The following is a 12,839-nucleotide window of genomic DNA, read 5'->3' on the forward strand; positions in this document are numbered from 1 at the left end:
TGTTTTCTTGATTTTGAGTTCTTTTTTTTTAATTTGGATATTAACCCCTTATCAGATATATTGTTTGCAAGTATCTTTTCCTATTCAGTAGGCACCCTTTTTTTTTTGTTGTTGCTGTTGCTGATATCATCCTTCACTGCTCAAATACTTCTGGGTTTGATTCAGTTCAGTTCAGTTCAGTTTAGTTGGTCAGTTGTGTCTGACTCTCTGCGACCCCATGAACTGCAGCATGGCCTCCCTGTCCATTACCAACTCCTGGAGTTCACTCAGACTTATGTCCATCGAGTCAGTGATGCCATCCAGCCATCTTATCCTCTGTCTTTCCCTTCTCCTCCTGCCCCGAATCCCTCCCAGCATCAGGGTCTTTTCCAGTGAGTAAACTCTTCACATGAGGTGGCCAAAGTATTGGAGTTTCAGCCTCAGCATCAGTCCTTCCAATGAACATCCAGGACTGGTCTCCTGTAGGATGGACTGATTGGATCTTCTTGCAGTCCGAGGGACTCACAGGAGTCTTCTCCAGCACTACAGTTCAAAAGCATCAATTCTTCAGCACTCAGCTTTCTTCACAGGCCAACTGTCACAGCCATACATGACCACTGGAAAAACCATAGCCTTGACTAGATGGACCTTTGTTGGTAAAGTTATATCTCTGTTTTTTAATATGCTATCTAGGATGGTCATAACTTTTCTTCCAAGGAGTCAGCGTCTTTTAATTTCATGGCTGCAATCACCATCTGCAGTGATTTTGGAGCCCTAAAAAATAAATTCTGACACTGTTTCCACTAGGCCTCATTTATTTTTGCTCTTGCCTAAGGAGACATATAAAAAAAAAATTAATAAGACAAATAGTAAAGACCTTACTACATAGTTGAATTTCTAGAAATTTTATGGTGTCAGGTCTTACATTTAGTTATTTAAACCATTTTGAATTTACTTTGCGGACGTGTGAGTTAATAGTCCAGTTTGATTCTTTTGATTGTATTTTTTTTATTTTATTTTATTTTTAAACTTTACATAATTGTATTAGTTTTGCCAAATATCAAAATGAATCCATCACAGGTATACATGTGCTCCCCATCCTGAACCCTCCTCCCTCCTCATACCATCCCTCTGGGTGGCATTGAAACATGTAAAATATCATGTATGAAATGAGATGCCAGTCCAGGTTCAGTGCACAATACTGGATGCTTGGGGCTAGTGCACTGGGACGACCCAGTTTCATTCTTTTGAATGCAGCTGTTCAACTTTTCCAATACCTTTTATTTGAGACCATTTTTTCTTCATTTCATATTTTTACCTCCTTTTTCATATTAATTACCCATATAAGTGTAGGTTTACTTCTGGAATCTTTATTCTGTTTTGTTGATCTATGTGTCTGCTTTTGTGCCAGTTTTATAATGTTTTGATTACTGTAGCTTTGTAGTATAGTTTGAAATCAGGGAGCAGGATACTTTCAAATTTGCTCTTTTTCAAGAATGTTTTGATCTTTTGTGTTACCATAGAAATTTTAGAATTACTTTTTTCCAGTTCAGTGGAAAATGCCATTGGTATACTGACAAGACTTGCAATGAATATGTAAATTGCCTTGGGTAGTATGATCACTATAATACTACTAATTCTTCCTATTATTTAAATTCCTTCCATTTGTATGGTCTTCAGTTGCTTTCACTGGTGTTTTATAGTTTTGCAAGTACAAGTCTTTTACCTCCTAAGTTAGATTTACTCCTAGATATTTTGTATATTTTGATATGACTTTGATCATTTTCTCAGTTTAGCTCTCTGATAGTTGTTTTCTAGTGTACAGAAATATAACAGATGTCTGTATATTAATTTTGTATCCTACAGCATTACAAAACTCACTGATGAGTTTTAGTAGTTTTTCGGTGGTATCTTGAGAATTTTCTGGGTTTAGTATCATGTCATCTGCAAATAGTGATAGTTTCACATCTTCCTTTCCAATTTGGATTATTTTACTTCTTTTTTATGTTTGACTGCTGTAGCTAGGACTTCCAACATTATGTTGAATAAAAGTGATGAGAGTGGACATCCTTGTCCTGTTTCTTATCTTAGAGGAAATGATTTCAACTTTTCACAGTTGAATATGACATTAGCTATGGGCTTGCTTTGTATGGTTCTGTGTTATGTTGAGGTATGTATGCTCTACTTTGTTGAGAGTTTTAATCATAAATGGATGCCAATTTTTTTTCAAAAGTTTTTTTTTTCCTGTATCTATTGATAAAATCATATAGTTTTTAGCCTTTAACTTTTTTAATGTGATATGTCATACTGATTGATGTGTGGATATTGAACCATGGTTGCATCCTTGGGATATATCCCACTCCATTATGCTGTATGATGTCTTGAGTATATTGTTGTATTTGGTTCATTAATATTTTGTTGAGGATTTTTGCATGTATGTTCATCAATGATTCTGCCTATAATTTTTTCTTGTGTGTATGTGATATCTTTGCCTAGTTTAGATATCAAAGTCTTACCTCCTAGCATTAGTTCAGAAGTACTTCTTTCTCAGCTATTATGTCTTTAACTATGTTCTCTGCTCATTTTTCTTTTTTTTTTTCCTACTGTGACTCCTATAATGAGAATGTTAGTTTTCTTAATGTCATCTCAGAGGTCTCCAAAACTGTTCTCATTTTTTTTTCCTCTTTTCTCCCTGTTCAACTTCATTGATTCCCAGTACTCAGTCCTCCAGCTTCCTCATCCATTTGTCTGTATCATTTGATTTGCTTATTACTCTTAATGGATTTATGCATTTCACTTATTATTTTCTTCATCTTTTTTGGATCATCTTTATACTTTCTAAGTCTGTTAAGAACATTTAACTTGTCACTATGCTCATCCAACCTTCTCCCAAGTTTTTTGAACATTTCATAATCATTACTTAGAACTCTTTTTGGAGTGGTTTTCCTATCTCACTTAGTTCACCTCACTTAGTTCTCCACCTCACTTAGTTCTTTTTTCAAAGTTTTACCTTTTTTTTTTTTTTCCATTGTTTGGTTCTCAGTTTCTTGTCTCTGGCTGCAGGGCCCTGGGGTTTCTGGGGCTAGTGTCAGAGCACTGGTGTGAAAGGTCATGCCCTGGGCCTTCTGGTAGACAGGGCTCTGAATGGGGCAATGGTAGGCTCAACAGATCTTAAGGGAACAGACTTGCTGGTGGGAAAAGTTGTGTCTTCATCCAGCCTGCTAGTTGTTTGGCCTGGGGCCTCTCAGCCTATAGGCTGGTGGGTGAGATTGGGCGGTCCCTGTGCTAATAAGCAAGAGGCAGGATTCCCAGTTTTTCCTTGAAAGCACCATCTTCATGGCAGATGAAGCTTCCAAACATGACTGCCACCAGTGCCCATGTCCAGGGTAAGCCCCAGTCTCCTCCTATTTTCTCAGAATATTCCCTGAGATCAGCACATAGGTCTGACCCAGAATCCTCTTAAATTCCTATTTTTTGCCCTAGATCCTGGAACATGTGAGATATTGGTATATACACCTTAAGAAAGGAATCTTTATGTACCACAACCCCTGGATCTTCCAAAAGCAAGCTCCACTGGCATTCAAACAAAGTGTCTTAAGAGCTCATCTTCTCAATACAAGATCCCTGGTCTTTGGAGCCTCATGTAGGGCTAGGACCTCTCACTCATTGGGAGACTCACTGCAATTGTAACTACCCTCCTATTTGTGGGTCACTTACCCAGTGGTATGGAACTTGGCTATACTGCATCTCTGCCCCTTCTACCTGTCTCCTTGTGGTTTATTCCTTATATTTTTAGTTGTGGAAGATCTTTTCTCCTAGTCTTCCAATATTTCTCATCAATAGTTTCTTTGTTCTGTCTCAGTCATATTTGACTCTTTGCAACCCTATGGACTGGAACACACCAGGCTTCCCTGTCCATTTCCAACTCCTGGAACTTGTTTAAACCCATGTCCATCAAGTCATTGATGCCATCCAACCATCTTTTCCTCTGTTGTCCACTTCTCCTCCTGCCTTAAATCTTTCCCAGCATCATGGTCTTTTCTAATGAGTCAGCTCTTTGCATCATGTGGCCAAAGTATTGGAGCTTTGGCTTCAGCATCAGTCCTTCCAATGAACACTCAGGACTGATTTCCTTTAGGTTTAACTGGGTTAATCTCTTTGCAGTCCAAGGGACTCTAAAGAGTCTTCTCCAACATCAGAGTTCAAAAGCATCAATTTGAGAGGGTAACAGGCAGGAAGGCCAGGGGTTTCCAAACAGTGGGAATAGGCTGCAAGTGTCAGACATTTTTTTATCTCTCTCAAGTGGCAGAAGGAAACAAACAATGTTAAGATTTTTCTCCCCTTTCTCTATACAAATTTAAAAGGCAGTTTCTCTTAAAATACTGCATTAACATGACACCTGGCTCCACCTAAACTTAACGTTTCTCAAACTTTGAGTTAACCAATGCATTTTTCTTATGGAAATGTTTTTCTTAGGCTATGTTAATGAACCATGTATTTACCCTAGACTCTGTCTTCAAGTTCAGCTCCGTTTAAGACTCAGAAGCGGTAAGGACTCGACAAACCTATATGTTTTACTCATACTTTGTTCTCTTAATCTATGTTAATGAAACTATATATTTACTTGGAAACCTGCCTTTCTACAAGATTCATGTCAATCGTTTTATGGCCTGGGATGACTCACCTGATGCCAAAGTTATCTCATGCAATGCATGCTGTGGGTGAGGGGACTGGTGCCACTGAGTTTTGAGAGATTTCTTTTCTCTAGTTGACAGCTTGCTGATAGGTAGAGTGCTAAAGGAGAGCAGGGGGGCAATCTTTCTGCCCCCTTCTGATGTATGTGTCAGAAGCTTTCTCTATCTCTTTTATACTCTAATAAAACTTTCTTACACAAAAGTTCTGAGCAATCAAGCCTTGTCACTGGTCTTGGATTGAATTTCCTCTGGAGGTCAAGAATCCTGGCGTCTTTCATGGCTCAGCAACAACATTTCAAATTCTTTGGTCCTCAGCTTTTTTTGTGGTCCAACTCTCACATCCATACATGACTATTGGAAAAACCACACTTTTGTCTAGACAGAACTTTGTCGGCAAAGTAATATTTCTGCTTTTTAATATGCTGTCTATGTTGGTCATAGCTTTTCCTCCAAGGAGCAAGCATCTTTTAATTTCATGACTGCAGTCACTATCTGCAGTGATTTTGGAGCCTAAGATACTAAAGTCTATCACTGTTTCCATTGTTTCCCCATCTATTTGTCATGAAGTGATGGGACCAGATGCCATGATCTTAATTTTTTGAATGTTGAGTTTTAAGCCAGATTTTTCACTCTCCTTTTCACCTTCATCAAAAGGCTCTTTAGTTCTTCTTCACTTTCTGCCATAAGGGTGGTGTCATCTGCATATCTGAGGATACTGATATTTCTCCCATTTATTTTAGTGTGTGCTTCATGCAGCCTGGCATTTCACATGATGTACTCTGCATATAAGTTAAATAAGCACGGTGACAATATACAGCCTTGACATACTCCTTCCCCAATCTGGAACCAGTCCATTCGTCCATGTTTGGTTCTAACTGTTGCTTCTTGACCTGCATGCAGATTTCTTAGAAGGTAGGTAAGGTGGTCTGGTTTTCACATCTCTGAGAATTTTCTACAGTTTGTTCTGATCCACACAATCAAAGGCTTTGGGATAGTCAATGAAGCAGATTTTTTTCTGGAATTTTCTTGCTTCTTCTATGATCCAATAGATGTTGGCAATTGATCTCTGGTTCTCTTGCCCTTTCTAAATCCAGATTGAACCTCTGGAAGTTCTTGGTTCATGGACTATTGAAGCCTAGCTTGGAGAATTTTGAGCATTACTTTGCTATAGTGTGAGATGAGTACAATTGTGAGGTAGTTTGAACAATCTTTGGTATTGCCTTTCCTTGGCATTGGAATGAAAACTGACCTTTTCCAGTCTTGTGGCCACTGTTGAGTTTTCCAAATTTGCTGGCACATTGAGTGTAGCATTTTCACAGTATCCTCTTTTAGAATAGTTGCAATTTTGGTTTCTTTTTGGTAAGAGGCTAGCAATCTCAGCCACACCCTCCTTATATTATTTTAACTATGGTTTCTATTTATTAAATTTTACTTTTTTTGAGGAAAGACTGAAGCATATGTCAGCACATGTACATTCTCAGTCCATTGAACCTTTATATTTTAGTCACTGGAAGAGGAGCTAAAATGAATGACTACAAAGCAGAAATTGTATGTAGTCTTTACCTAGGTTGATGCATGTTCCCATTATTGGAAATATGATAGTTCCTGAAAAATTTACAAAATAGTGTTGACACCAATAACATAGTCACCTATAATTATGCAAGTTGGTATTATATGAATGATATATGGTGCATTATTTTCTTATGAAATAACTTGAATCAGATGATCTGAAACTGACTTAAAATTATTTCATTAAATACTTTCACAAGCAGACACCCTTTGTAATCCTTCTTGCTGTGGTTTCACATTCCAGGCTTTCATCTCATGACTGCTTTGGTCTGCCCTCTCTGTGCATTGTAAATTGAATTATGTGTTTCACTTTGATATATCAAACTTGCTTCTGAACTTTCTTCTTTAGGATTAACCTATTCTTTATTTTCATCAAGCTCCCTATATAAAGAGAGACATTTTCCTGAATTCAGTTTGATCCTGAGTACTGTCCATTCAATGTCCAAGCACTGATTTGACTTGGTGAGAGAAATATAAGACCAGGACAGTAGTGGCAGAATCTGATAGCACAAAATATCAGGCCTTTCTACAAGGCCTTATTTATACTATAAATGTCTGCAATGTATATTGCCAGACATATTTTAGGCTCTTTGAGTGCAGAACATAGATTTTGCATGGAATTATTACTTTTTTTTAACAAACAAGAAGGGAGAGAATACTGCATTATATGAAACAAATTATATTGACTAAATTTCCTATTCAGTTGTCATGACAACCCTCATATTTTCTATAATGTGTAGACTATTAAGTTTTGAACCAGATGCACTTGAATAAAGGATATGATATTCTGGGAGACATCTTCCATCAGAAATCTTTGAAGGGACCACAGGATTATTACACTTCAACAAAACAACCTGTCATCTTTATGTTATTCCTTTAGATCATGAAACAGGTGAGAAAATCATGAAAAACAACCTATAATATCAGGGTTCAATAATATATTTTAAAATGTCACTTTAACTATCAACAGATGCTTGAGTCGTGTCTATGGATTCTGTGACTGCTGCTGTACAGCTAATGTTAAGTATCTCTAATGACTGAATTCACAATTCCCTCAGTAAATACAGTCTGAAAATTAGAACACTTTTCTAAAGCCATCTCCCTTTGTCTTTCAAAAAAGACATTTTTCTTTCTTTTGAACCTTGAATGACTTACTCAAGAATTTAAGTTTATCTAGCTAGATAATCCGCTAATAAGTTTTAATCACATTGCTGATAATGATCTATGCTGTTTTCTGGTAAAGATCTATATTGTTCCTTTAATTATCTTAAAACAATATTTGAAAGTAAGGCCTTACATCTAACATGCTATTAAAGTCATCTGTTGTATTCTTCAAAGATTATAATCAGTCAACTTTTTTTTCTCAGAATCTAGTCATTTTTTAATGTTAAATAAATCCCGAAGACAGGCAAGTAGTTCCTCCATCGACCATCTTAAATTCTTTTATTGCAAAGGATATTGGATTCCACCACTGGGAGAGTTTTGGATTCTTTAGTACATCTGTAGGACAGCTTTACATCTGCCTTATAATATGTTTAAACTGTTTAAAATACCAATTGAAGATAAAATCTTTTAAAATCATACTTCTTTCTGAGCAATCATTTGCAGAACTTCAACCTCAAAGCAAGAAGCTTCTAGTGAGTTCAGTGTGTTGACTCATGTTATGTATCTGGGAACTAATTCACATCTACATGGAATTACAGAATCATTATTCTTTTGTGACAATTCACACTCCAGAAGATAAAGCTATGTGATAAAGCACAAGGTGAATGAAATTTCTGCCTAACCAAAGCAAGCCAGAGAACATGGGAGAAAACAGACATCACTCATGAGCAATAAATCACAGTGCATTCTTCCTACTAAATCCTAAAAGAAATTATTTTATAGTACTGTTTAATAGCACTGTTAGACACACAGAATATAGAAATGAATTTTAGCACATTAATTTATGGTAAAATTTGTTGCTGGAAAGTGTAAGCAATCAAGGAAAACTATCAAGACCAACATTCTATCCTAACTCTGTTCCAAGCAGGTGACCGTAGAGAGATTATCTATTATCTTAGTTTTGATGATCTATGTTTCTATGTACTTAAAATGTTGTAGGAGGTACATCACAATCAGTCAAAATATTAACTGTTCTGTGTATAGATTTATTTTCCAAATACCATACTTTTTTTTAATTTTTAAATTTTATTTTATTTTTTAACTTTAAATAATATAGCTAATGTTGTTTGCATACTTAAACTGGTTAATTTTATTGATTTGTGTGTAGAGTTAATGAGGTCAAAGTTTTGATTTCAACCTCTACAGGAGCCCAGTAAGCTTCACACAGTGTTCTAACATGATAAGCTGCATTTAGCCATAATCCTGAGCAGCTATATCTCAAATATCTGCTGTGGATCATAATGGAAACTACAAAAATTTCAAACTATCCTCACTCATTAAAAAAAAGAAGCGATCCAGTTTACTATCTAGGCCAGGTTATTTACATAATTGTGAAGTGTATTTATCAAGAATTTTATAAAAATAATTTTATTATTTTTATTGTATTGATTTTCCAGTTTATCTTAAAGAATATTAAACATATGTACCTATGTTGCACATTTATTATAACATCTTAGTACATTATTTATAATTCACTTTATATTTAAAATATATTTTCTAATTTAAAACATTAACAGTTTACTAAATTCTTAGGTAAATATGTGTGAGGGTTCTTGGATTACCTATATAGACACAGTGAAAGATTTGTCATGTGCTCAGGCATCTTCACTCTCACACATAGTCAGTTGCTTTCATCTTCAAAACACAGATCCATTGTGTATAACTTTTGAGTCAAGAAGCATCATGCAAAAAAACTAAATATTAAATTATCCCTAAATGATATTCTTTCTTTAACCTTCTTATGTAAAATGTACTTTCCCAAATTTCAAATGTTCTAAGAACAATAAATATGGAATTTTACATTTATATTCTCCCATGAAAAGATATGGATGTGTGTCCTGGCCCCCAAATCCTCCATTTGAAGATCAGAGTGCTTACATTTCTTATTGTTAAAATTATTGTAAGTTTTTTGTTAGTATTAAATATTATACATAATCCTATTTTTAAGTGTTATGTTAAATAGATTATTAGACTATGCTTAATGAAGCAAAATAGAATGGAAACTTCAACTCTTTATTTTTCACATTGTATATAATCTCCACATGCTATCCCAGTAAATCACTATTAAATTTTGTGCTATGCTTTCTCTGATAATCACAACTTCTGTCAAAAGCATTATATGCCGGGAGCCGGTGAGGCATTCCACTCGTGACAAAGGTCATGAGGAAGGAGGCTCGGCATATGCAAAGGCGGGATCGAGCCTCAGGAGTCCCCCCGGATATTCTCGAGCATCTGCCCCCAAAAAACCAGAGTCTGCCTACTTTATTGCTTTGTGCTCTCACCTCTGACTTTACTGGGGGCTGTCCCCCACCACCATCTCGCTCTCTCTGTCAAAGAGTTAACTTACAGCTCCAATTAATAAAGTTCCTGGGCAATTAGGAGTGTTTAAATCCAAACCCCTCAGATGGCTCTCTAACTCGCCTGACAAGTTTACCAGGACTCCTACAGCTATGCATACGATTGTTTACAGTCTCCCAGCCTCGAGAGGCGCTTAAAGATATTCAAATAGCTTAGAACCTCTCAGAGAGTTAGAAACTGTCAGAATAAACTAGTAAAGGATTTCATTGATGAGCCAATGCTTGTTGCCAAGTTTTCACATCCCCTGAATTGTATCCTTGAATATGTATTAATTAATAGTTGGTATGTAGAAAAAATTAGTAGTGGCCTTGGCGTTAGTAACTTTAGACCCTTAAGGTAATAAATTCTTTCCTTTGTTGTAAACACATTACACATCCGCCCTATAGGAATGCAATTTTATCTTCAGAAGATGGCGCCAAACCTTAAAATAATTACTCTTAGAGAAAATAAGTCTTTGTTGATAAGTCCTTGTCAAGAGTCATAAAATGTTAATAGGCCTTCTGGTCAGAAGATGATGTAAATCACCTAAACCATTTGTATACGATAAATTTGCAGGAAAGAAACCCTGGTTTTTGATAAGGATCAAAAACTGCTGACTTTGCATCCCCTATTACCCTCTATGTGTAACTTAGGGTATAAAAACCCCTGTTGAAAATAAAGCTACGGGCCTTGCTCACCAACGCTTGGTCTCCCCATGTCATTCTTCCCTTTAACTTCTGGCTGAAGTCTCCATCTGGAGCGCGGAGGTCCTCTGCGACCATTTATTTGCCTGGGCTTCTAAGACCCACTAGAGAAGCTGTCTAAGGTGGGGCACCTTCCGCTATTCGAGAGGGCACCTGCGGCCTCCGTGGTCAGAGCTAACCTGGTGTCACGGGTTATATTGATTTTCCGCGTAAACCAAGCTACTCAGCCTCTTTTCTCCACTGAATTTTCCTACTGAGCTATCCTCATTCTATTACTCTTTATATCTCTAATTAGCATATAAATAGTCGTCTAGGCAGTCTCTCCTTCGAATACCCTGGATCAGCCGGGGCTGGACCTCAGCAATTATACTTGTCCCTTTTGGAAGGGAAGGTGTTCTATACTTTCACCTCCAAAAAGAAAGAAATAAACAAAAAATAGATGACCACCTTTTATTTATTTTCAGTTCTATTCTCCAGCCTATCTAGTATACTCTAAGATATAAGTACTTCCTTTAATCAATTTATAAGCAAATTCTGTCCAATCCAAGAATGAGAAATTTGGGTAGAATGGCCAAGTAACTAGAAAACATCAAATAATAATAGTAGTAGAATAACACCAAGTAGCCCTTTGATTGTCCTCTAATTGCCTGCTAAAAATTGGAACAGAGTGTATTAATTATATTATATTAAATTACATAAGCATAGGTAAATCTAAGGATAAGAAGAAAGATCCAAATTTCTTAGGCTTGGGATGGTAGTGGTATACTGCACTCATAGAGCCTATTTCTTCCTTGGAAAGCTAACTCAGAATTCTTTCTTCATGTGTGGCCTTGGCATGTCAGACTTCACAATCTTCAAGAGCCACTGTAACAAAAGAGCTTCCATGATTATCTTTTTATTTGTTTATTTTTTTATTGAAGGACAATTTCTCTGCACAATTTTGCTGTTCTCTGTCAAACCTCAACATGAATCGGCCGTCAGTTAAGTCCAGTTCAGTCATTTAGTCATGTCCAACTCTTTGCGACCCCATGAATAGCAGCACACCCAGCCTCCCTGTCCATCACCATCTCCCAGAGTTCACTCAAACTCAGGTCCATCGAGTCAGTGATGCCATCCAGCCATCTCATCCTCTGTCGTCCCCTTCTCCTCCTGCCCCCAATCCCTCCCAGCATCAGGTTCTTTTCCAATGAGTCAAGTCTTCGCAGGAGATGGCCAAAGTACTGGAGTTTCAGCTTTACCATCAGTCCCTCCAATGAACACCCAGGACCGATCTCCTTCAGTATGGACCGCTTGGATCTCCTTGCAGTCCAGGGGACTCTCAAGAGTCTTCTCCAACACCACAGTTGAAAAGCATCGATTCTTCAGTGCTCAGCTTTCTTCACTGTCCAACTCTCACATGCATACATGACCGTTGGAAAAAACAGCCTTGACTAGACGGACCTTGGCTGGCAAAGTAATGTCTCTGCTTTTCAGTATGTTATCTACGTTGGTCAAACCTTTCCTCCAAGGAGTGTCTTTTAATTTCATGGCTGCAATCACCATCTGCAGTGATTTGGGAACCCAAATAATAAAGTATGACACTGTTTCCACTGTTTTCCTATCTATTTTCCATGAAGTGATGGGACCAGATGCCATGATCTTCGTTTTCTGAATGTTGAGCTTTAAGCCAACTTTTTCACTCTCCTCTTTCATTTTCATGAATAGGCTTTTTAGTTCTTCTTCACTTTCTGCCATAAGGGTGGTGTCATCTGCATATCTGAAGTTATTTTTATTTCTCCCGCAATCTTGATTCCAGCTTCTGCTCCTTCCAGCCGCGTTTCTCATGATGTACTCTGCATATAAGTTAAATAAGCAGGGTGACAATATACAGCCTCGACGTACTCCTTTTCCTATTTGGAACCAGTCTGTTGTTCCATGTCCAGTTTTAAATGTTGCTTCCTGACCTGCATACAGGTTTCTCAAGAGGAGGGTCAGGTGGTCTGGTATTCCTATCTCCTGAAGAATTTTCCACAGTATATTGTGATCCACACAGTCAAAGGCTTTGGCATAGTCAATAAAGCAGAAATAGATGTTTTTTTCTGGAACTCTCTTGCTTTTTCCATGATCCAGCGAATGTTGGCAATTTGATCTCTGGTTCCTCTGCCTTTTCTAAAACCAGTTTGAATATTGGGAAGTTCACAGTTCACGTATTGCTGAAGCATGGTTTGGATAATTTTGAGCATTACTTTACTAGCGTGTGAGATGAGTGTGATTGTGTGGTAGTTTGAGCATTGCCTTTCTTTTGGATTGGAATGAAAACTGACCTTTTCCAGTCCTGTGGCCATTGCCGAGTTTTCCAATTTTGCTGTCATAATGAGTGCAACACTTAAACAGCATCATCTTTCAGGATTTG

This window comes from Bos grunniens, chromosome 9 (assembly GCF_055505025.1).
Source record: "Bos grunniens cultivar Pamir isolate PY7600 chromosome 9, Bosgru_T2T1.0, whole genome shotgun sequence".
Lineage (NCBI taxonomy): Eukaryota > Metazoa > Chordata > Mammalia > Artiodactyla > Bovidae > Bos > Bos grunniens.